The sequence below is a fragment of the Canis aureus genome, chromosome 6 (genome assembly GCF_053574225.1).
Source record: "Canis aureus isolate CA01 chromosome 6, VMU_Caureus_v.1.0, whole genome shotgun sequence".
Classification (NCBI taxonomy): Eukaryota; Metazoa; Chordata; class Mammalia; order Carnivora; family Canidae; genus Canis; species Canis aureus.
In genome coordinates, this window is record NC_135616.1 from 15,804,937 (window position 1) to 15,826,930 (window position 21,994).

General features: G+C 42.0%; 1 long non-coding RNA gene and 1 other non-coding gene across 6 annotated transcripts in view; both read right to left on the minus strand.

Annotated features, from left to right (window-relative positions):
- Positions 1–2,485: 2,485 nt before the first annotated feature.
- On the minus strand, positions 2,486–2,590 carry LOC144316664 (U6 spliceosomal RNA). Its single transcript, XR_013382587.1, has one exon. It is a non-coding gene; the product is annotated as a U6 spliceosomal RNA (small nuclear RNA).
- Positions 2,591–10,179: 7,589 nt separating this feature from the next.
- Positions 10,180–21,994, minus strand: part of LOC144315557 (uncharacterized) — a 70,123-nt gene continuing 58,308 nt past the window's right edge. For all 5 annotated transcript variants that reach the window (XR_013381274.1, XR_013381272.1, XR_013381276.1 and 2 more), the window contains one exon: positions 10,180–10,700. This is a non-coding gene — a long non-coding RNA (uncharacterized LOC144315557). The remainder of the gene's footprint in view (positions 10,701–21,994) is intronic.

Consider the following 21,994-nt stretch of genomic DNA (forward strand, 5'->3'; position numbering starts at 1 on the left):
CTCTGTGTGTCTCTCATGAATAAATAAATAAAATATTTCTAAAAAAATTAGTAAGTGACAATGTCCCTGTCACTGTTGTAGGTGCTGGTGATTCAGCAGAGAGCAAGCGAAAGCAAGTCCCTGCTATCTCTGAATTACATTCTAAAAGGTGGTGTTGGCTCTTTTGATAGCTTTCAGGGAAGGCTTCAGTAGGGAAATCAGAATGAAGTGAGGCACTGAGCCACAGGAATACCTGGGGGGGAAGAGGTTTCCAAGCAGAACAGTAGCATAAAGGCTTTAAGGTAGGAGTATGTAGTATGCTGAGCCCTCATTATCTGGAGCAGAGCAGATATCTGGGGTTATCTGGTGGGAAATATGGTCAGAAAGGAAAGCAAGGACAAGATGGTGTAGAGCTTTGTGCCCAGAAAGGACTAGATTTTTAGTCTGAGATGAGAAACCATTAGGGGATGGAATGTGATGTGACCTGACCTGTTAAAAGGATTATTCAAGCTGATGTGAGGAAAGGCTGAGAGGGGGTAAAAGTGGGAGTGGGGCGTCTTAGATGAATGCGTGGTGGTGGTTTACGAGGCTGAGCAATGGAGCTGAGCATCAGTAGGAGTCACCAGGCGACTTAAAAGGGTGCAAGGGAAACCGAGTCAAGGATGGCTCCAGAGTTTCTAACTTGCACAGCGAGGTGAAAATGGAGAAGTGAATTTGGGATGGCGTGACAGGAATTGGTCTTGGACATTGAGATGCACAGGCATGAGGCATGAGGCTTGCCAACTGAATGGCTTCCGACTTTGAAGTTCAGGGAAGAAGCTAAGGTGGGAAAAGCCAGCCTGGGAGTCATCTACCTCCAGGCACTATTGAAAGCCTTTGGTGCATGAGGTCACCAATTTTGGTTGTAGATAGAAAAGAGAGGAGTCTGGAAAGCTTGAGTTACATTACGGATGTGTCAGACTGTACCCACGGAACAGTCTGGATGGGAAGGATTACCAGAGGCTTCTAGCAACAGAGACACTAGATTATAGGACAGGATGGCAGGAATCCTGATGGCCCCTTAGGGCAAGTGGATAATTGGTTGTAATTATAGCCTCCTTCTTGTCCCTCTCAGGAAGTTTGTATGGAGGGTGGGTAGGGTTGGAGGGGTGTTGGAAATAGAGGGTGCTCTACCTGGGGCAGACTGGGTTTCCCAACCATGAGGCATAAGAGCTCGAGTCCAAGGGTCAGGCTCCCTCCCCTACAGGCTGAAGTCTGGCCTTTCTAAACCACCATAGGCTGCACCAGCATGGAATGAACAACAGGGAGCCTGTCCCTCAGCTACTGCTTCTGTGCCTGTGCTTCCGTACTAGACACACTTGGAAAAGGCCTGCTTGTGTGCAGTTGGGTCAGACAGCCTTGTTCGGGTGGCATGTGGCAGGCTGCAGTCCAATACTGCTGGCCCCGTAGCCCTCTTTCTCCATTACATCAGTGTGCGTGTCTATCTTTATTCTGATCTAGTATGTGCTGACATTACCGTTTGAATCTCAAGGAACAATGGCATTTCCTTTCCTTCCAAGTTCCTAAACAGGATCTCACTGTGGCCCCCAACTCCTGCTAGCTCACTTGAGAGGGTTTGTTGGGCATTTCCAGGGATCCTTAGACAATACCTGACCGTGAAATAAAAGACAATAATACAGTCAGGTAGTGATGTCAGGAGGGGAGACAGCTAAGACAAGCTTGGTGACTTCTACACACACACACACGCACACACGCACACACAAGAGCAAAAGAGGGATACAGTCTTTTGGAATTGGATTAGACTCTGTTGGCAAAACTTGGAGTTATGCTTCCTGTTTTCTAATGCTCGTCCTTAAAATAGCTACTTGAACAATATTGAATTATCTTCATGGGATCCCTGGGTGGCTCAGCAGTTGAGTGTCTGCCTTCGGCCCAGGGCGTGATCCTGGAGTCCCAGGATGGAGTCCCACATCGGGTTCCCTGCATGGAGCCTGCTTCTCTCTCTGCCTATGTTTCTGCCTCTCTCTGTGTGTCTCTCATGAATAAATAAATAAAATCTTTTTAAAAAAAGAATTATCTTCATAAGCAGTGCTTTTCTGCACCCTCCACATGACCCTGCAAACACCCTGCCCTCCGGTCTCTAACACACTGCTGCTGCTGAGAGTGGGTCAGACCAAGGACAATGGTACCATGTTGAAGCTGGCAGTGGTGTGTGGCGCTTCTGCACAAAGCCACACTAGGAGGAGGCAAGGGCTTGCTCTTTCTGATCCCATTTTGTTTTGTTTTGTTTTTTGTTTTTTTTTTTAAAGATTTATTTATTTATGATAGACAGAGAGAGAGAGAGACAGAGAGAGAGAGAGAGAGAGGCAGAAACACAGGAGGAGAGAGAAGCAGGCTCCATGCCGGGAGGCGATGCAGGACTCGATCCCGGGACTCCAGGATCGCGCCCTGGGCCAAAGGCAGGCACTAAACCGCTGAGCCACCCAGGGATCCCCTGTTTTGTTTTTTAAACATGAAACACTTTATGAATTTGCGAGTCATCCTTGTGCAGGGGCCACGCTAATCTCTGTATGGTTCCAATTTTAGTATTTTATGCTGCCAAAGCGAGCACTCTGATCCTGTTTTAAGACAGCTTTTTGGGAAGGTTGGGGGGGGGCACACAAAAAAAAAGACAGCTTTTTGTGTAGATTCATTAAACTCACAAACGGTACAGCAGGAATGATGCTCAGGGCCCAACATAGTGCCTTAAACATAGAAGGCTTTAATATACTTTTGTTGAATGAATGAGTGATGACTGAGTCTGAGAACCAGAAAAACTGGTACTTACCCCGAGTCTGCTAACACCGCACTGTGTTACCTGTTGTCTCTTTGCCTCTTTGGGCTTTAAGATCCTCATCTATAAATGAGGATTAGATAATATGACCTTTGAGGCCCCACCTAGCTTCATCAGCTTCTCACAATTAGATAATCAGCACCTTTCAGGAGGGCAGAATGGAAGGGGTTAAAAGCATGGCTGTCAGGGTCAGACAAACCAGGACAGGAGTTCCAGCCCCGTCACTTAGAGTATAACATGGCCAGTGCACTCTGACTCTCCGAGCATTCTGTACTTCCCAGCCACAAAGCTATCATGAGGACTGAAGGAGATGCTGCAGGAGTCTCCTATAGTGCCTGGCACACAGTTACTACTCAATCATTGAGAGTCGTTGGTACCATCATTGTCAATATTGAAGAGACAGTGGTGACGAATCAGAAAGGAGGCTTCTTGGAGAAGTCAGAATTTGAGCTGGGCCTTGAAGACTAGTTAAGGTATATAGACAGACTTGAGGAGCAAAGTGGGAAAGGGGGTTTCATAAGGGAAAGGGGGTCATATGAGCAAAGGCCTGGGAGCACTAGAGGAGGAGGGGTCCCAGGTTGTGATGAGGGCTGCAAGGAGATGACAATTAACCAGGTAGCAGTGTCCAATAGGGAAGTCACAGCCCATGGGACACACAAGAATGCCCCTAAGTCAGGATCTTTAAGTAAAATTGAACAAATGACACTAAAACTCTAAGGCCCTGAAACCTCCCTACATTCCAAATGTTCACACTCTGGAGGAGGGCCACAGAGCAAGTAACACTTGGCCATAGAGTCATTTCATACACTGTGATTTTTTTAAAGACTCCCATCATTTTTCAAAAGTGAATTTAACTCCATAAATTTTATTTCATAGATATTAATTGACCACTACTTATTTACTCACAGTGAATTTAGCAGAGACTAGAGGTAGACATTAAACAGGCTTCCTAGGTCCAGATGAGAACTGAAAGACCAAATCAGTACTTCTAGAATAGTCTAGAACACTCACAAGAGGATTTTCCAAAAAATGCACAACGTGGTTTCATATTTCAGGACTTGAAAGAGAAGTCAGTTTGGTCATCTACAGATGCAACACACAAAAGGCTGATAGCTGGGAATCCCTGGTGGCTCAGCAGTTTAGCGCCTGCCTTTGGCCCAGAGCCTGATCCTGGAGACCCAGGATCGAGTCCCACATCAGGCTCCCTGCATGGAGCCTGCTTCTCCCTCTGCCTGTGTCTCTCTCTCTCTCTCTCCCTCCCTGTGTCTCTCATAAATAAATAAAATCTTTAAAAAAAAAACCTGATTGCTCAGCTGGTGAGTATTTCAGGTACACAGATCTGCTCGGCAGTACTACCCGTCCTCCCAACTTATTTCCTAGACACCCCATTTTTTCCAGACAAGAGGAAGAAGCCAGGCAAACCTGACACAGCTGCTGAATTATCCAAAGATGTTCCCTGGCACACCCCTTCTTCATTCTCTGCCTAGAAAACTCAGGAAAGCCTCCTTAAACCGAACAGTACAGTGGGGAGTCTTGGTGAGACTTGCCCCCTAAAATACCAAAACATTATCTACTTAGTAATGTCCTAACATCAAGGGGAAGCCACATGGAAACATTAGAAATAGAATTATCGCTGAGTGAAGTAAGTCAGTCGGTGAAGGACAAACATTATATGTTCTCATTCATCTGGGGAATATAAATAATAGTGAAAGGGAATATAAGGGAAGGGAGAAGAAATGTGTGGGAAATACCAGAAAGGGAGACAGAACGTAAAGACTGCTAACTCTGGGAAACGAACTAGGGGTGGTAGAAGGGGAGAAGGGCGGGGGGTGGGAGTGAATGGGTGACGGGCACTGGGGGTTATTCTGTATGTTAGTAAATTGAACACCAATAAAAAATAAATTAAAAAAAAAGAAATAGAATTATCTGTGAAATGAGCTGTATAAACTGAGATGTATATCGTGGCTCTATTTATCCTCTGACAATGTAAACATTGCATATTTTTTACCCATTAGAAACTGAAATAAAAAAAACCATAGCCTTCATCTCTCAAAGAGATAAACCACTGCTATGTGGGTTTTGTCCCCTTCCTCTGATTGTTTAATCATTCGATTCCTCTGACTTTGTCTCAGCTGAGTGGAAAGAGCCTTGATGTAACTTCAGGGGCTCCAGAAATCACCCCATTTACCTATGACCCTAAGCTGAAATGCTCCTCATCACAGAGCTATTTCCTCACGTTAAAGCGTTCTACAGAACTCCAGACCTCTCCTGTTAAAATGTGAGCATGTGGGACCCCTGGGTGGCTCAGCGGTTGAGTGTCTGCCTTTGGCTCTGGGGTTGATCCCGGGGTCCTGGGATCGAGACCCACATCAGACTTCCTGCATGGAGCCTGCTTCTCCCTCTGCCTGTGTCTCTGCCTCTCTCTGTGTGTTTCTCATTAATAAATAAAGTCTTTTAAAAAAATAAAATGTGAACATGCCTACCTGCCACACTGAACAGTGTAAGGGTCATCCTCACCTGGGCAGTGACTCATTTCTCAGGTAATCAATTGCCATGTTGTTAAAGAAGGACAGGGTCTTGGAGAAGGATTTTCTAAAAAGTGAAATGTCCGAGAAAGGAGGGAAGAGTCCAAGACACCACATACTCCCCACGGAGTGGACAGACCAGGCATTGCTCTAAATTTCAACAACTTTTTCATATTCTGCACGGGGATGGTTGTCTTGAGGGAAAGCACTTGTACAGTGGAGTTGCAAGCTGAACTAGCAACTCTGCATGAAGTGGCATTTCAGAAGGACCAAGAGAAATGGTTCTTCAGACTCGACTATTTCACAGTCTCTCTAAAATGAAGTAAGCCTGTGTCCTCAGGGAAAACAACTGCTGGTATGTGTTGCCAATGGTAAAACATGAAGTTTCAAGTCAAAATTAGAATCTTGGGAAACTTGTATCTGCTACTTAAAGACTTCTTGATAGACTGGTGATGTGGCATTAATGAATGTGATTTTTCACCATATACTGAAATGGGTCAACATCGAGATCTGCATACCTCGTGGGACCAATATTCTGATTGAACAATGATTTGTTACAATCAGGTATGGGGAAAAGATTCAAATCGCAAGATAGACCTATGGATTTTAATGCAAATTTTCATTGATATGGTTTCATATGCTACATTGCAAACGACTTTTAAGAAACTACCACTGGGGGGCACCTTGGGTGGCGGTTAAGCAGCTGCCTTCAGCTCAGGTCATGATCCCAGGACCCTGGAATGGAGCCCAGTGTCAGGCTCCCTGCTCAGAGGGGAGCCTACTTCTCTCTTTCTCTCCCTCTGCGGCTCCCCCTGCTTGTGTGCTCTCCCTCCCTCTTTCCCTGTCAAATAAATAAAATCTCAAAAAAAAAAATTATCACTTGTTCAATAGGTTTGTTGGGGTATTAAAGACTAATACCCACAACTATCTGAAAAATCTGTATAAAGACTGTGATTCCTGATTCCTGACTGTGATTTTCTTTCTATATCTCAACCAAAACAACAAATCACAAACCAAATGCAGAAGCAAACATGATAATCCAACTATTTTCTATTAAGCCAGACATTAAACAGATTCGAAATATCTCTTTTAAGTTTATTGTTTGGTGATAATACATAGTTATTTTTCATAAATATTTTCTATTTTGGGGTGCCTGGGTATCTCAGTTGGTTAAGCATCTCTTTATTTTGGCTTGAAATCAAGATGCCAAAAAGTTTGGCAATTGCCAGTATGGTGGAGAGAGAATGCGCTTGGGGTCAAATCAGCCCAGGTGCCAGTACTGACTTATAGTCACTAGCTATGTGACTATAAGCAACTGGCTGGTCCTCAGTTTTTTTATATATATAAGACAGCAAAATTAATTCTTCCTTGTAGGCTTGTTAAGATCATGAAACAAAGCAAAGGAATACCCCTATGGTCTGGCACATGGTAAGAACTAAAAAAAAATTAAGAAAATTTAGTCTCTTTCCTTTTTTTTTTTTTTTAAAGATTTGTTTATTCATGAGAGACAGAGAGAGAGACAGAGACATAGGTAGAGGGAGAAGCAGGGTCTCTGCAGTGAGTCCATTGTGGGACTTGATCCCAGGGCCCTGGGAACATGACCTGAACCGAAGGTAGATGCTCAATCACTGAGCCACCCAGGTGCCCCTAGTCTCTTTCCTATAAACAGACTTTATTTCCAAGATATGAAACCTCTATTAGATCAAAAATCATAATCTTTTTAATCTTTTAATCATAATCTTTTTAATCCAGGCATCCCTGGATGGCTCAGTCGGGTAAGCATTTGTCTTTGGTGTGGGTCATGATCTTAGAGTCCTGGGATCGAAACCTGCATCCCAGCTCAGAGGGGAGCCTGCTTCTCCCTCTTCCTCTGCTCCCCCACCCCACCCTGTTCATGTTCTCTCTCTCCTGCTTTCTCTCAAATAAATAAAATCTTAAAAAAAAAAAAATCGTCTTTTTAATGTTCCATGGATCATCTGTTAGATAATTTCAAGAACTCTAAGAAGGAAATCTCTTTGGAAGAGATTTTAGGAGCCAGAGAGCAGTTGAGGGCTATAAGTCTCAGGGTCATATTCGCTCCTGGTCAATTCATCAGCATGCAGAGTACCTAAAGTCCAGTGTCAGGCTCCCTGCTCAGTGGGGAGCCTACTTCTCTATCTCTCTCCCTCTGCCGCTCCCTCTGCTTGTGTGCTCTCCCTCCTTCTTTCCCTCTCTCTCTCTCTCTGTCAAATAAATAAATAAAATCTTGAAAAAAAAAAAAAAGAATGAAATTACCACTTGTTCAATAGGTTTGTTGGGGCATTGAAGACTAATATCCAGAACTATAATTAGTATGGGGAGGTAGGAGTGAGGACTGTAAAGAAAAAAAATGTTTTAGGGGGAAAATATGTAAATACATCTGAGCAGTGTAGTGAAAAACACAATCTAAGCAATGTGAAGTTCTGAGAAAGACATGTGGCATCCCATAATAGAACTGAAAGTTGGGGCGGGGGCGGGGGGGCGCCTGGCTGGCTCAGTCAGTAGAGCAGGTGACTCTTGATCTTGGGATTGTGAGTCCAAGCTCCATGTTAGGTGTAGAAATTACTTAAAAATAAAATCTTAAAAAAAAGAAAAATAATAATATAAATAAATACATACATACATAAAAGAACTGAGAGTTTGGCCTGGAGTTTTCCCCGACTTAAAGCATTTGAAGGAAAGTGTTGTGCTTGTGATTCATGTTTTTTTTTTTTTTTGTGATTCATGTTTTTTAATGAGAGAATTATAGATTCACATGCAGGTGTGAGAAATAATACAGAAATAGCTCCTGGATCCTTCACCCAGTTTCCCCCAATGGTAGGATCTTGCAAAACTGTAGCACAATATCACCACCAGGATATAACTTTGATACCACGCCTCTCTTACTCAGATTTCTCCAGTCTTATCTGTATCCATTTCTGTGTGTGCATTTAATTCTAGACAATTTTATCACGTTTGGGTGTCCACCGCAGTCACCATAACAGCCAACAATCTGTCTTCCATTTCTAAAGTTTTGTCACCTCACAAATGTTAGATAAATGGAAGCGTACAGTATGTAACCTTTGGGATTACCTTTTTTCACTCAGTGTAATTTATCCAAATTGTTGCCCGTCTCAGTACTTCCTTTTTATTGCTACTGGTATAGTATGGATCTACCACAGTTTGTTTAAACTGTTGTAAGACATCTGGGCTGTTCCCAGTTTGGGGGCTATTACAAACAAAGCCGCTGTGAGCATTCGTGTAGTGGTTTTTGTGTGAACACACATTTTCATTTCTCTGGGAAATTGCCCAAGTGTCATTACTGGATCATATGGTAATAGCAGATTTCGTATTTGGAGAAACTGCCAAACCATCTTCCAGAGCGGCTGTACCATTTTACATTTTTCGAAGCCATGTATGAGGGATCAGTTTCTCCACATCCTTGTTGGCACTTAGTATTAGCGACTATTGTAATAACAGTCACTATTTTTTATTTTCACCACTCTGATATGTAGTGATATCTCATTGAGGTTTTCATCTGCATTCCTCTGAAGGCTAATGATGCTGAACATCCTTTCACGTGGTTATTTCCATCTGTATATCCTCTTCAGTGAAATGTCTCTCCATACATTTCGCCCATTTCTAACTGGATTTTTTTAGCTGTCGAAAATGGTTTACATTGAAATGGAAATCTGCTTATTTTTGCCAAGAGGAAGTCCATCTTGCAAAATTTATTTAAATGGAAGTCAGCTTTACCTCATAGCAATTTCAGAGGTGCTAAGGCTGTTTATGGCTACCTGGTGAGTACCAGGGTTTTTTTTAAAAGATTTTATTTATCTATTCACGAGAGACAAGGAGAGAGAGGCAGAGACATAGGCAGAGGGAGAAGCTGGCTCCCTGTGGGGGACTGGATCCCAGGACTCTGGGATCAGGAACTGAGCCAAACGCAGATTCTCAACCACTGAGCCACCCAGGTGCCCCTGAGTACCAGTTTTTTAAGATAGGATCAGAAAAAAATAAATTGCGTGCACTCCCTGGATACTTAGGATTTTACTCCCTTCTGGAGCTAATGCTTCACACACACACACACACACACACACACACACACACACACACACACTTTCCACAGGTCTGCTTGTTCATATCCATTTTTTCAGCAAACGGGTATCAAGCCTATATGAACCGCTTCAGGTGAAGGCATAGACTGAAGTGGCTTGTCTCAATCCAGAGCATCTATCAGCCCCTGTTCCATGGTGAGGACCTTGAGAATCAATCACCTGGGCACAGTTAGAGGGTGAGTCAGACATGACCACTAGATTTTCTCACTTCCAGAGAGTCACTCACTCTAGCAGCAGGGGCTAGCACTCTGGGGCTAGCAGGTGTGCCCCAGAGTCCAAAAGGAGGGGAAGACAAATGCCTCCAAACTGGGCGTCTGGGGGGGCGGGTAGGAATCAGAGAGCAGCCACTGGGGAAGGCCGAGGACTGTCCAGCCTTCGTCAGCAATCGTAAGCTTTCAATGTTCTGCGCCAACCTACCTCATCAAAGCTCTCAACATATCAGCCCAGGCCAGCACTCTACAACTCGCTAAGCTGTTCCAAGCCTGACAAAAGATTTTAAAAATATATCCGAAAGTGCTCATTCCAAGCTTTGATTCCACTGTCTGCACATCCTTTGATGTCACATAAAAACTTTCGTCCCGTTGCCCTTGCCCTTCTGAACACAGTTCTGTTTGCTCAGAGAAACCTAAGATGTCTGTTTTCTCCTTCAAAAAGAAAAAGAAAAAGAAAGAAAGAAAGAAAGAAAGAAAGAAAGAAAGAAAGAAAGAAAGAAAGAAAGAAAGAAAACTTTTCCCATTTCATTTTATATTTTCAGTTCCTTTTAGTCTATAAGCTGACATTGGAGCACACTAATTGGTTATGTTATTTTTAAATGAATTTTTAATGGCAAATAATTTGTTCCATCTGGAAAGAGGCTGATGGTATTTTCAGCAACCAGGCACAAATCAAGATGGATTATTTCCAGCATTTAAAAAAAAAAAAAAAGTTTATTTAGATCCACATCATCCTGGTCGTTCAGTGTCAGTGGCATTTCCTGATCCTAAAGAGGGCTGAGCCCTTGGCTGCTTCTGTCATCCCTGAGGCCACCTGCCTCTCACAGTATTAAAGACTTTTGCTCACCACACTCTTGCCCTTCCATGGTTTCTGTCAGCCAGTTTCAGGTGGTTGCTGGGGACTCCTGTGGTTCACACTGTGGTGGTAGTTCACACTGAGCTCAACCCAACCATCAGCAAAGGCATTAGGTGGTGTTTTGCATCAGCCACTGAACTTGGCTTCTCCGGGTGCTGTTCCCATAGTACACAACCTCTCCTGTAAGAGGAGGGAACAGAAAGAGCCATCAAGCATTTAGAGAAAGCAAAGGATAAGATAATCCTGGGGTCCTGTTTTGATCCATCCAGCTCTCTCATTTGCTGTCTGGGAGCTCCAGAACTAAAGGCATTCATAAAAGAAAGGAAAGAACGGCTATTTATACACATTCATAGCAGCATTTTTCACAATAGCCAAAAGGGAAACAACTCAAAGGTCCATGGACAGATAAATGGATAAACAAAACGTGATCTATATGTACAATGAATTATCATTCATCCAGAAAAAGGAAGGAAATTCAGACACATGTTACAACCATGGGTGAAGACATCATGCTAAGTGAAATAAGCCAGACACAAAAGAATAAATGTTATTATATGTTTCTTCTTACCTAGGGTACCTAGAGCAGTCAAATTGACAGCAACCGAAAGTAGAACAAAGGTTGCCAGGGGCTGGGAAAGTGGGAAATAGAAAATTGTTTAATGGGTATAGATTTTCACTTTGGGATGATGGAAAGTACGGGAGACAACAATGTGAATGGATTTTATGCCAGTAAACTATACACTTAAAAAATGATTAAAATGGTAAGTTTTGTATGCTTTACCACAATAAAAAAGGGGGGGGGAGGAAAAATGTTTGTGTTCCTCACTGCCCCCAAGTCCTTTCTTAAAGAAAGGCAATGGTTAGCAACCAAACTAGACAGTGGAGTGCTGGTAAATGTTTATCAACCGGCTTCCCAACAACAAAATATCTGTATGCAAATATGTGTGAAGTTTATTATAAATTTTATTGATATGAAGGATGTCAGTCACATGATTTACAAATGATAAAATATACAAGCTCTTGGAGATCAATTATTTCTCAATAAAACTGAAAAAATATATACAAACTTTTCATTTTAAATTCTTCATAGGCAACTGATTTTCACGAAATGATTTCGTTAACTTTTGCTCAACTCTTGTATCCACAGCCAACAGTGGTTGCAACGGATGAACAAATATAGTTCTGACATGAATATTGGTTGATATTTAATTTAATAAGACAAAAATGAGACAATAAAGACAGGTGAGAATATCACATCAATGATGAAAGCAATTTTTTTTAATGAATTGGATGATAGTTTTTGTACTGTGTTGTTTTTAAGTAGGTTCCATATCCACATGGGGTTTGAACCCGGAGATCAAGAGTTGCATGCTCTATCAACGAAGCCAGCCAGGCATCTCTTCCCTCTCTTCTTGACCTAGCATAACAGGGACTTATGCTTACAAGGGAAATTAGACAATCAGAAAAGAAGGAGAAAATCTACAGGATGTATCTTAGGTGGGAATCTTGGGGTTGCTGCCCATTAAATGGGATTTTTTTAAAATATTTTTTAAAGATTTTATTTATTTATTCATAGACAGAGAGAGAGGGGCAGAGACACAGGCAGAGGGAGAAGCATGCTCCACACAGGGAGCCCGATGTGGGACTCGATCCCGGGTCTCCAAGATCACACCCCAGGCTGCAGGCGACACCAAACCGCTGCGCCACCGGGGCTGCCCTTAAATGGGATTTCACTAGTGAGAAAATCGTATCACAGAAGGTGGGAAACCTAATAAGCCCAATGATAAAATGAGGCAATAAAAATAGTGCAAAAAAATAAAAAATAAAAAAAAATAAAATAAATAAAAATAGTGCAAATTTCTATTTATTTTTTAAAGATTTTATTTATATTTATAAATATTTTAAATATTTATTCATAAATATGTATTTATTTATTCATTTATTTATTCACAATCACCTTTGGCTATTGTGAATTTACTTATTCAATATTTATTCATATTTATTTAAATATTTCATTTATTTATTCTGTGTCTGTGAGAGACAGAGAGAGAGAGGCAGAGACACAGGCAGAGGAAGCAGCAGGCTCCACGCAGGAAGCCCGATGTGGGACTTGATCCCAGGACTCCAGGAACATGCCCTGGGCTGAAGGTGGCGCTAAACCACTGAGCCACCCAGGCGTCCCTATTTGTTTATTTTTTAGGTAAACTCTACACCCAACGTGGGGCTGGTACTCACAACCCTGAGATCAAGAGTCACGTGTTCTACTGACTGAGCCAGCCAGGTGCCCCAGAAAGTATTTAAAAAACAAAACAAAAACAGAAAACTCAGTGACATCTGGTCATCAAATATTATGTAATTCATGGGCCCTTTTAAAGAGGAAAAAAATGTTGCAGACTTAGGTTAAAAGAAAAATAATTCTCATGGACCCTCAATATTGCCTTAAATGATTATTATGTTTTTTAAAGAGTATGAACATAAACTAGGCATAAAGTCCATATGCTTATAACCTTCATATAATTGTAAAAATAAATAAAAAATAATACAAACAAAACCATCCATAATACTTTAATAAACAACATTAATTTGATTAATTTAATGTGATGAATGACATTCTTTTTTTTCTTTTTTTTTCTTTTTTTTTGATGAATGATATTCTTAAAAACAAGTTGCCACTGTTGGGGGTTAATTGGCCTGTTGGAAAAAAAATAATCAGTGAATAAATCTTTTTTTTTTCAGTGAATAAATCTTGACCTAATCAGTGCCAATAGCAGGCAAATTGTGGCACCCCTGATCCTTCCAGCACCCCCAGCTCTTCCCTGCTATATAAATGTCAGGGGTGGAGAGTCCTAGCTCTCCTATAAGGAAGTTTCTTCTCTCTTATGTTTTCTCACATTTGTCACTATTAATAAACAAACAAAAGAAGAAAAAGCAGGGAGGTCACATTCACCACTTAGCTCATAAATGTATTTGGAATTTAATTTTACAGTATGAAAGGTTGCCTGGGGAAAAATTTTTCACTTGCTTCATTTTCCTATAACTGATTGTATATTGCTTGAGACCCCACTCCTGTCCAGCAATGAGAAATACCTTACCAATACAGTCCCTCCAAGGGGACAATAGTCTCTGGTGGTCTTCCTGGCAAGTAATCCCTCTCTCATTGCCATTCCCCAGCAAGCAGGTGGCACCATCCAGCATCACCGTAAACAGAATCCGCCCTGGGACTGTGTCTGTAGTAGAGGATGGTGCTAACAACAACTCGCACCCCACTTTCTCTTTTCTGCTGGAACTATGATGTGCTTTCCTGCAGGCCCCGGGCTGCCCTGGCACCCTGCACTCCCCCCACCACCACCCCCCTACCGGGGTAGCCCCATCTTGCCCTCAGGTCTTTCCTGCCAGCAGAGCTTTGTGCTCGCACCCAGGTCCCTGACTCCCTACCCCCACTGAACCAGAGCCACTTTCTTAGCTCCAGTCTGAGGGCTTTGTCCTCTGCTGCCTGGGTGGAATCTGGAAAGGCAGGAGGTGGGAGGAGGTGTCATAGTCAATGCCCGACAGAGACTGGGCATGGGCATGACTTTGTGTTAAGTATTAGCACTACAGCAAATTCCAGCAAATTCTGTGGACTTTCAAGGGGAGCAGATTTTGCCCACCGTCCCCCCACCCCAAGATATGCCTCTTTGGCATAATTATTTTAAGCTGATTCTTCTGGTTTTTAAAGATTTACTTATTTATTTGCAAGTGGGCAAGGGGCAGAAAGAGGGAAAGGGAGTCTTAAACAGAGCCCGAGGCTGGGCTCGATCTCAACCACACTGAAATCACGACCTGAGCTGAAATCCAGAGTTGATCACTTAACCGACTGCACCACTCAGGCGCCCCTTAGGCTGATTTTTTTTTTTTTTTTTTTTTTTAAGAAACTGCAAACACAGGGTAAGCTATGAAAACTGAGAAATGACCCTTTTGTAGGAAACATTTACAAGAGAAATCTCCATTTGTAAGGGTGTCTCCAACAGGACCCTGGAAGAGGAGGATATCTAAATCTCTAGAACTCTGTTATCAATGGAGAATGCAAGGACTTCAATCTACAGGACTTTACCTCTGCTTCTCCTGGTCCCCTCCCATAACGCACTCTCCACCCCCCAACATCTTTAGTTTTAAGCGTATTCGCTTTGGCCCTTTTGGGGGGGTTCTGTTTTCTTGGGCCTCTCCCTTTCTATACAGGAGGTATATCTGTTATTAAACTGTCGTTTGTTTTTCTCCAGTTACTCTCTCATGTCACTTTAATTATTAGACCAGCCAAAGTGCCTGGAAGGGAAGAAGTAAAACTTGTCCACCCCTACTTCCCCCATGACAAACCAGTACTGGGAGTACTCCCTGAGCACCGACCATAAATGTTTCCTTGGTGGCAGATGCAGCTCCGGGGAAACTTTCATCTAGGCCACTACTAATCACAATCGAAGCTAATCGAACAAGAATCAACACAGAATGGGTAAGATCAACCATCTGCAGAAGCAAAGCACTTCAGTCGTCAACAGGAGCCAACAGCTCTGCCAAATATAATCAGGAGACAGAGCACCTCTGAAGCCAATCAAGAGACCAGAGGTTCTCTATTGCGTGGGCCACTGCATCCTTACACCTGGAGTCTTTTTTATTTTATTTTATTTTTAAAGATTTTATTTATTTATTCATGAGAGACACACAGAAAGAGGCAGAGACACAGGCAGAGGGAGAAGCAGGCTCCCTGCAGAAACCCCAATTCGGGACTCGATCCCAGGACCCAGGATCACTCCTGAGCCTCTGGGGATCACGCCCTGAGCCGAAGGTAGATGCTCAACTGTTGAGCCACCCAGGCATCCCAGGAATCTTTTTTAAAGGTGCTTGGATGGTTCAGTCAGTTAAGCATCCAATTCTTGATCTCAGCTCAAGTCTCGATCTCAGTTTCGTGAGTTCAAGCCCTGCTTTGGGCTCCACGTTGGACATGGTGCCTACTTTTAAAAGACTTCAAAAATTAACCTATTTTGGGATGCCTGTGTGGCTCAGTCGGTTGGGCGTCTGCCTCCGGCTCAGGTTAGAGATTCCAGGGTCCTGGGATTGAGCCCTATGTCAGGCTCCCTGCTCAGTAAGAAGTCTGCTTCTCCCTCTGTCCCTCCCCTCCACTTGTGCTCACTCTCTCAAATAAATAAATCTTTAAAATAAAATAAAAATTAACCTTTAAAAAAAATTAACCTATTTTATCACATTGTGACTGATGACCTGATAGAAAGCTGGTGTGCTCTGTATGCTAGAATCTAGGAGAGAGAGCCAAAGAGTAAATATTTATCAGTGTTCATCCTGTGCTGGAAATACTATATGTTTGACATGTCACTGGATAAAATAAAACCCAACATTTGCAGGACACTTGCTATAAATGCCTAGCCACAGGTAAGGAAGCTTAAAATCCACTCTCAGTTAATCCTGACAAACACATAATGAGGTAGGTTTATTCATCAGGCTTTTGTGAGTTTGATTACTGTGAATCAGTCTCCTTTGGGACTGATTTGCTCTGAGGGATCAAATGATACCCAATATCTGAATTTGCAAAGCTAAAAGTTTGGAACATAGTGACCCCGCCAACATTTAACTACCCCGAGGGTGCCAGGCTGAAACAGATGGCTGGACTGTCTTCAATCATCTTGATTACAAAAGAGATCATCTGTTCCAGCCCTTGGTTGACCCAGGCAGCTTATCAAAGTCATGTTTTTATTGCAAGATGCTAGATTCCAAATATGCAAAACCCAGATTGGAACAGAGACGTGACATGGAGTTCAAATGGGCCAGTCCCTGCAGAAACTGGAACTGTTTTCATCATACATGCTTTACTTCAAGGACTCATAAATAGAAACAAGAATGCCTTTCACTAAAGACAGGTGACGTGTCTAGAATGGCTTTTAGGGAACAAGAGTAGGCACAGAGCGGGAATGCATTGTCAAGGATTCTAAGTGCCAAAAAAATTTAAAAAAAAAAAAAAAAAAAAAAAAGGATTCTAACTGCCAGGAAAGGAGTGGAACCTCTGCTCCCAAAAAGCCATCTTTTTTTTAAAGATAGATTTATTTATTTAAATATTTGACAGAGAGAGAGAGAGCACAAGCAGGGAGCTGCAAGCAGAGGGGGAAGAAGAAGCAGGCTCCCCACTGAGCTGGGAGCCTGATGATCTGGGGCTTGATCCCAGGACCCTGGTTTCATGATGGAAGCCAAAGACATATGCTTAACCATCTGAGCCACCCAGGTGCCCCCCCAAAAGAAGCCATCTTGATAAAAGATTGAAAACTTGAATTGGGCAGCCTGGGTGGCTCAGCAGTTTGGCGCCGCCTTCAGACTGGGGTGTGATCCTGGAGACCCGGGATCGAGTCCCACATCGGGCTCCCTGCATGGAGCCTGCTTCTCCCTCTGCCTGTGTCTCTGCCTCTCTCTCTCTCTCTGTTTCTCATGAATCAATAAATAAAATATTTTAAAAAAAGAATACTTGAATCATCAACATTATAATCTTACTGCAACATGTAAATATCTAAAAGAGGGAATTATAATTATTCTGACACAGCCTAATGTCAGTCTGAGCTGCTGACTCTAAGACAAGTGATTGCCCTGTGGCGTGGGGAACACCCATCCACTGCCCTCATATAATCTAAACCAGCAGGGCTGGGGAGGACTCGCATGCTGTTATTGCACCAGGATGAGAGTGGCTAAGTGTGCCTGGTTTGGTAATTAGACCCTTTACTACAGCTCTCAAAAGTAAAGCCAGATCCAGCAACTTTTTTTTTTCCCCAGCAACTTTCTTTGATAACAAAATATTCCTGCCTTCTTCCAGACATGGAAATATACAAAAGTATAAAATATGCATGTGTACGTTTATAAAATATGTATAATGTATTGAAAATCAGAGAAAACTTATAAAACAGTATATATCTATGATCTGAAAGACAGTGAGACAGCCTCAAATACGTACATACAGATGAATAAATGGGGATCCATGTTGCATCAATGTGGACGCCATGGAGATGTGGGCAGAAAGGAAAAGGAGGGGCGCCTAAGTGGCTCAGTCAGTTGAGCATCCAACCCTTGGTTTTGGCTCGAGTCAATGATCTCGGGGCTGTGGGACCGAGCCCTGCATGAGGCTCTGCATGCAGTGCAGAGTCTGTTTGAAATTCTCTTCCTCTTCCCCCACCCTCTTTAAAATAAATAAATAAATAAATAAACAAATAAATAAATAAATAAATAAATAAATAAATAAATAAAACTTAAAAAAAAAGAAAAAGGAAATAATTTGTAAATATTAAATATATATTTATATTTTATTTATACCCATTTTTTAAAACACTGCTTTTACATATTATATATAATATACTCCTCTTATATATTATATATAATATATTCGTATTTTATTTATACATATATATTTTTCAATATTCCTTTTTCTTCCTATCCATGTCTCCTTAAAGTCCATGATGGTGCAGTATCTTGGGTCCCCATTCATTCATGCCTCCTGCTTTCTCCTATTCTTCCATAATCAGATAAGGGAGATAAGATTTCCAACAATGAGCATAGTATTTGCGGTATTTTAGTTTAAGGATGTGGGGAGTAGTACAAAAAGGCAGCTATTTCCAACAGGACACAACAGTTCCAATGAGTCCAACCATCTCTTTCTTCTTCTTTTTTAATTAAAACAAAAAATATTTTTTTTAAGTAAACTCTATCCCCAATGTGGGGCTTGAACTCATGACTTGGACATCAGGAATTGCATGCTCTACAGAGGAAGCCAGCCAGGCGCCCCTTCAACTGTGTCTTTCAATCAAACCAAGCGTGATCTGTCCATACCCCAGTGAAATCAGAACATCTAATCCTCACAGGTCTCCATGGCTGTGTGGACAGAAAACATTGACCAGTCTGACCAAAAGCTAGAGCCAGGATAATTCTCAGAATTTTCCTATTGCAATTTTTTAAAGAGACAGTTTCAGAACAGTGGCAACGATAAATTGAATGAAAGTTTGGGTGAGCCTGTGGACCAGTGAAAATAATGCTTTTTAAAAGATTTTATTTATGTATTCACGAGAGACAGAGAGAGAGAGAGAGGGAGAGACAGAGGCCGAGGGAGACACAGTCTCCCCACAAGGAGCCCAATGAAGGACTCGATCCCAGGCTCCGGGGATCACAACCTGAGCCAAAGGCAGACGCTCATCCACTGAACCACCCAGGTGCCCCCAGTAAAAATAATTTACAGGCTGAAAATGTTTTTTACAATTTGACAATTTTCTTTTTTTTACTGATTAGTAAAGTAATATAGCTCATTATAGAAAATATAGCAAAGCATAAAGAGACAGAAAAGACTCCAATAGCCCTTCTCCCACCGTGGCTGTGAACAACTGTTTGAACCTAAGAGGTGGAACTAAATGAATCTTTCATGATCAACAAATGTCCTCAAGTATTCTGGTGTCTGCCCCTCATTCTAAGAGTTTCTTAACCACACTCTCAAAGTCAATGACACTTCTTAGGCCAGCCTTAGTCTTGGACAGAGTGGGGAACCCCTCTAAAGTGAATGTTCAGGGCCCTCCAGGAGGCTTCCGCCCAGAAATACTCTGTTCCAATCTGCTCCCCAGAACCAGAACTCAGGGAACAGCACCTGTTATTTCATGGTGAAAGTTGGCTAAAAGTAAATACCCATTGCCTTAAACTCATTCGTGCTAAAATGTAAATAAGAACTGTTTGATGTTTCTACAAGGCATCTGTGTTAGGAGCAGGGTGCCAGGAAAGACTGCCTTTCAGGAAGGAGCCCTATTTCTTGGTGACTCTTTTAAAGCCTAAGCGGGGCCCTATCATAACTTGAAGCATGGCTGTTCTTTGAGCAAAAGCCACAGAACTGGTGCTTGTTCTACACTGAAATGGCGCTATGGCACCTCTGTCAACTGGGAGAGAGGCTCTTGCGCACAAAGTCAAAACACAGACATCCTTTCACGTCTACCTTCCCCCACCCCTTTTTTTTTAAAGATTTTATTTATTTATTCATGAGAGACAGAGAGAGAGGCAGAGACACAGGCAGAGGGAGAAGCAGGCTCCCCACCAGGAGTCTGATGCAGGACTCGATCCCGGGACCCGAGGATCACGCCCTGGGCCAAAGGCAGGCACTAAACCACTGAGCCACCCAGGGATCCCCACCTTCTTCCCTTTTGAAAATAGCCTCTTACTCTCACATCTCCTAACTGTTAAAATTAATTTAAAATAGCAGTGAGACTATCAGGCCAAGTTGTCCAGTTTCACATGAGAATTTTTCATCAATCCCCAGGACACAATCTTCCACGGTTTGCGTCCATGTCTGAATTAGACATGGTTCTGAGGTCATTGAACCCCAAATGGGTTAAATCCCTTGAATTGGCTTGTAGAAAGAGTTATCCTGTGTATTTATTAACTAAAATTATCTAGTGTCTTTCAGATTCTTTTACAATGAACTAATTCCCTTGCTTCCTGGGAATTCTTTGATATTCCCAAAGCTTCTGGCACATCTTACATGAGACTCTTCTAGGTTCTTCTTCCTTAGAAACAGGAAGTTGACAAAAAGTCCCAAACATTTATTTTAGTTCCCAAAATTGGGATGGATGTGGAGCGAGTTCCAAAAATAGGAATAGCCGTTCAACATTGAATTTTGCCTTTACCAAAATAGATTTAAATTTAGTCTGAAATTTATCCAAGACTCACCTGACTAGGTTTAGAGGCATCTTTACACTCACAAATATTCTCAGCTCTGAAAATATTATCCCCGGAAAATTGCTTTATTTCCATTCTTTGACAGTATAAATGATTATAATAACAACAAACATCACTGATGATGACAGCATGTTTTCATTGAACTATTCTATTCTCTTTCATAACAGGAAGTGCTTGCTATATTATCATCTATGGGTCGTTACACCTTGTTGCCTCTTTGCTTTTAATAATTTGTTGAGACGAGGGATGCCTGGGTGGCTCAGGGCATGATGCTGGGATCTGGATCAAATCCCACATCAGGCTCCTTGCAGGGAGCATGCTTCTCCCTCTGCCTCTGCCTCTCTCTGTGTCTCTCATTAATAAATAAAATCTTTAAAAACTTTTTAATAAATAAATAAATAACAAAATAATTTGCTGAGGCGAAATTGTTATAAAATTAAAGTGTTTTCAGGGTCTAGGTGGCTCAGTCTATTTCTGCCTTTGGCTCAGGTGATGATCCCAGGGGCCTGAGATCTAGCCCTGAGGAGGTGCTCTGTTCACCTGGGAATCTGCTTCTTCCTCTCTTTCTGCCCCTCCTCCCTGCTCATGCTTGCTCTCTCTCTCTCTCTCATTCTCAAATAAATAAAATCTTTAAAAAAAAATTAAAGTGTTTTCAAGGGAACTGTTTCAAAGTGAACAGTTCAGAGGCATTTATTGTAACATTCACAATGTTGTGCAACCACCATCTCCATCCAGTTCCAAAACATTTCCAGCATTCCAAAGTAAAACCCTGGGCACGTGAAGCAATTTCTCCCCATTTGCCCGGCCTCCCCCCAACCTCCCAGCCCCTGGCAACCACCCAGCTGTGTTCTATTGCTCTGGATTTATCTATTCTGGATCTTTCATATAAATAAAACCATACAATATGCAGTCTTTTGTCTGGCAAAAGACTTAGGGTCATGGCAAGAAGTTCATCCACAATGTCAGTACTTCATTCCTTTTTATGGCTAAATAATTTCCTATTGTATGTACATATAATAATTTGTTGCTCATTGATGGGTATTTGGTCAGTCCTACCTTTCACCTGTTATGAATAGTCCTGCTATGAACATGTTTGTACATGTGCCTGTTTAAGTTCCTGCTTCAATTATTTTGGGTATGTATCTAAAAGTAAAACCGCTAAGTCATATGCTAATTCTGTTTAACTTTTTGAAGAACTGCCAACTGCCTTCCCCAGTGGCTATACCATTTTATGTTCCTACTAGCAATGTATGAAGGTTCCAATTTTTCAACATCCTTCCCAACGCTTTTTAAGATAGATTTATTTATTTATTTATTTATTTATTTATTTATTTATTTATTTATTCATTCATTCATTCATTCATTCATTCATGAGAGACACAGAGAGAGGCAGAGACACAGGCAGAGGGAGAAGCAGGCTCCATGCAGGGAGCCTGACATAGGACTCGATCCTGGGTGTCCAGAACCATATCCTGGGTTGAAGGTGGCACTAAACCACTGAGCCACCCCGGCTGCCCCGCCTTTTTTTTTTTTTTTTTAATAATTGTTACATAGAGTACCTGGCTGGCTCCTTTTTAAAAAATTATTGTTATATGGGGTCAGTGGAGCATACGACCTCTGGCCTTGGGGTTTTGGGTTTGAGCCCCACGTTGGGTGTGGAGAGCACTTAAAAATAAAATATTTTTTAAAATAATTAAGAACATTTTTGGGATGCCTGGATGCTCAGCGGGTTGAGCGTCTGCCTTCGG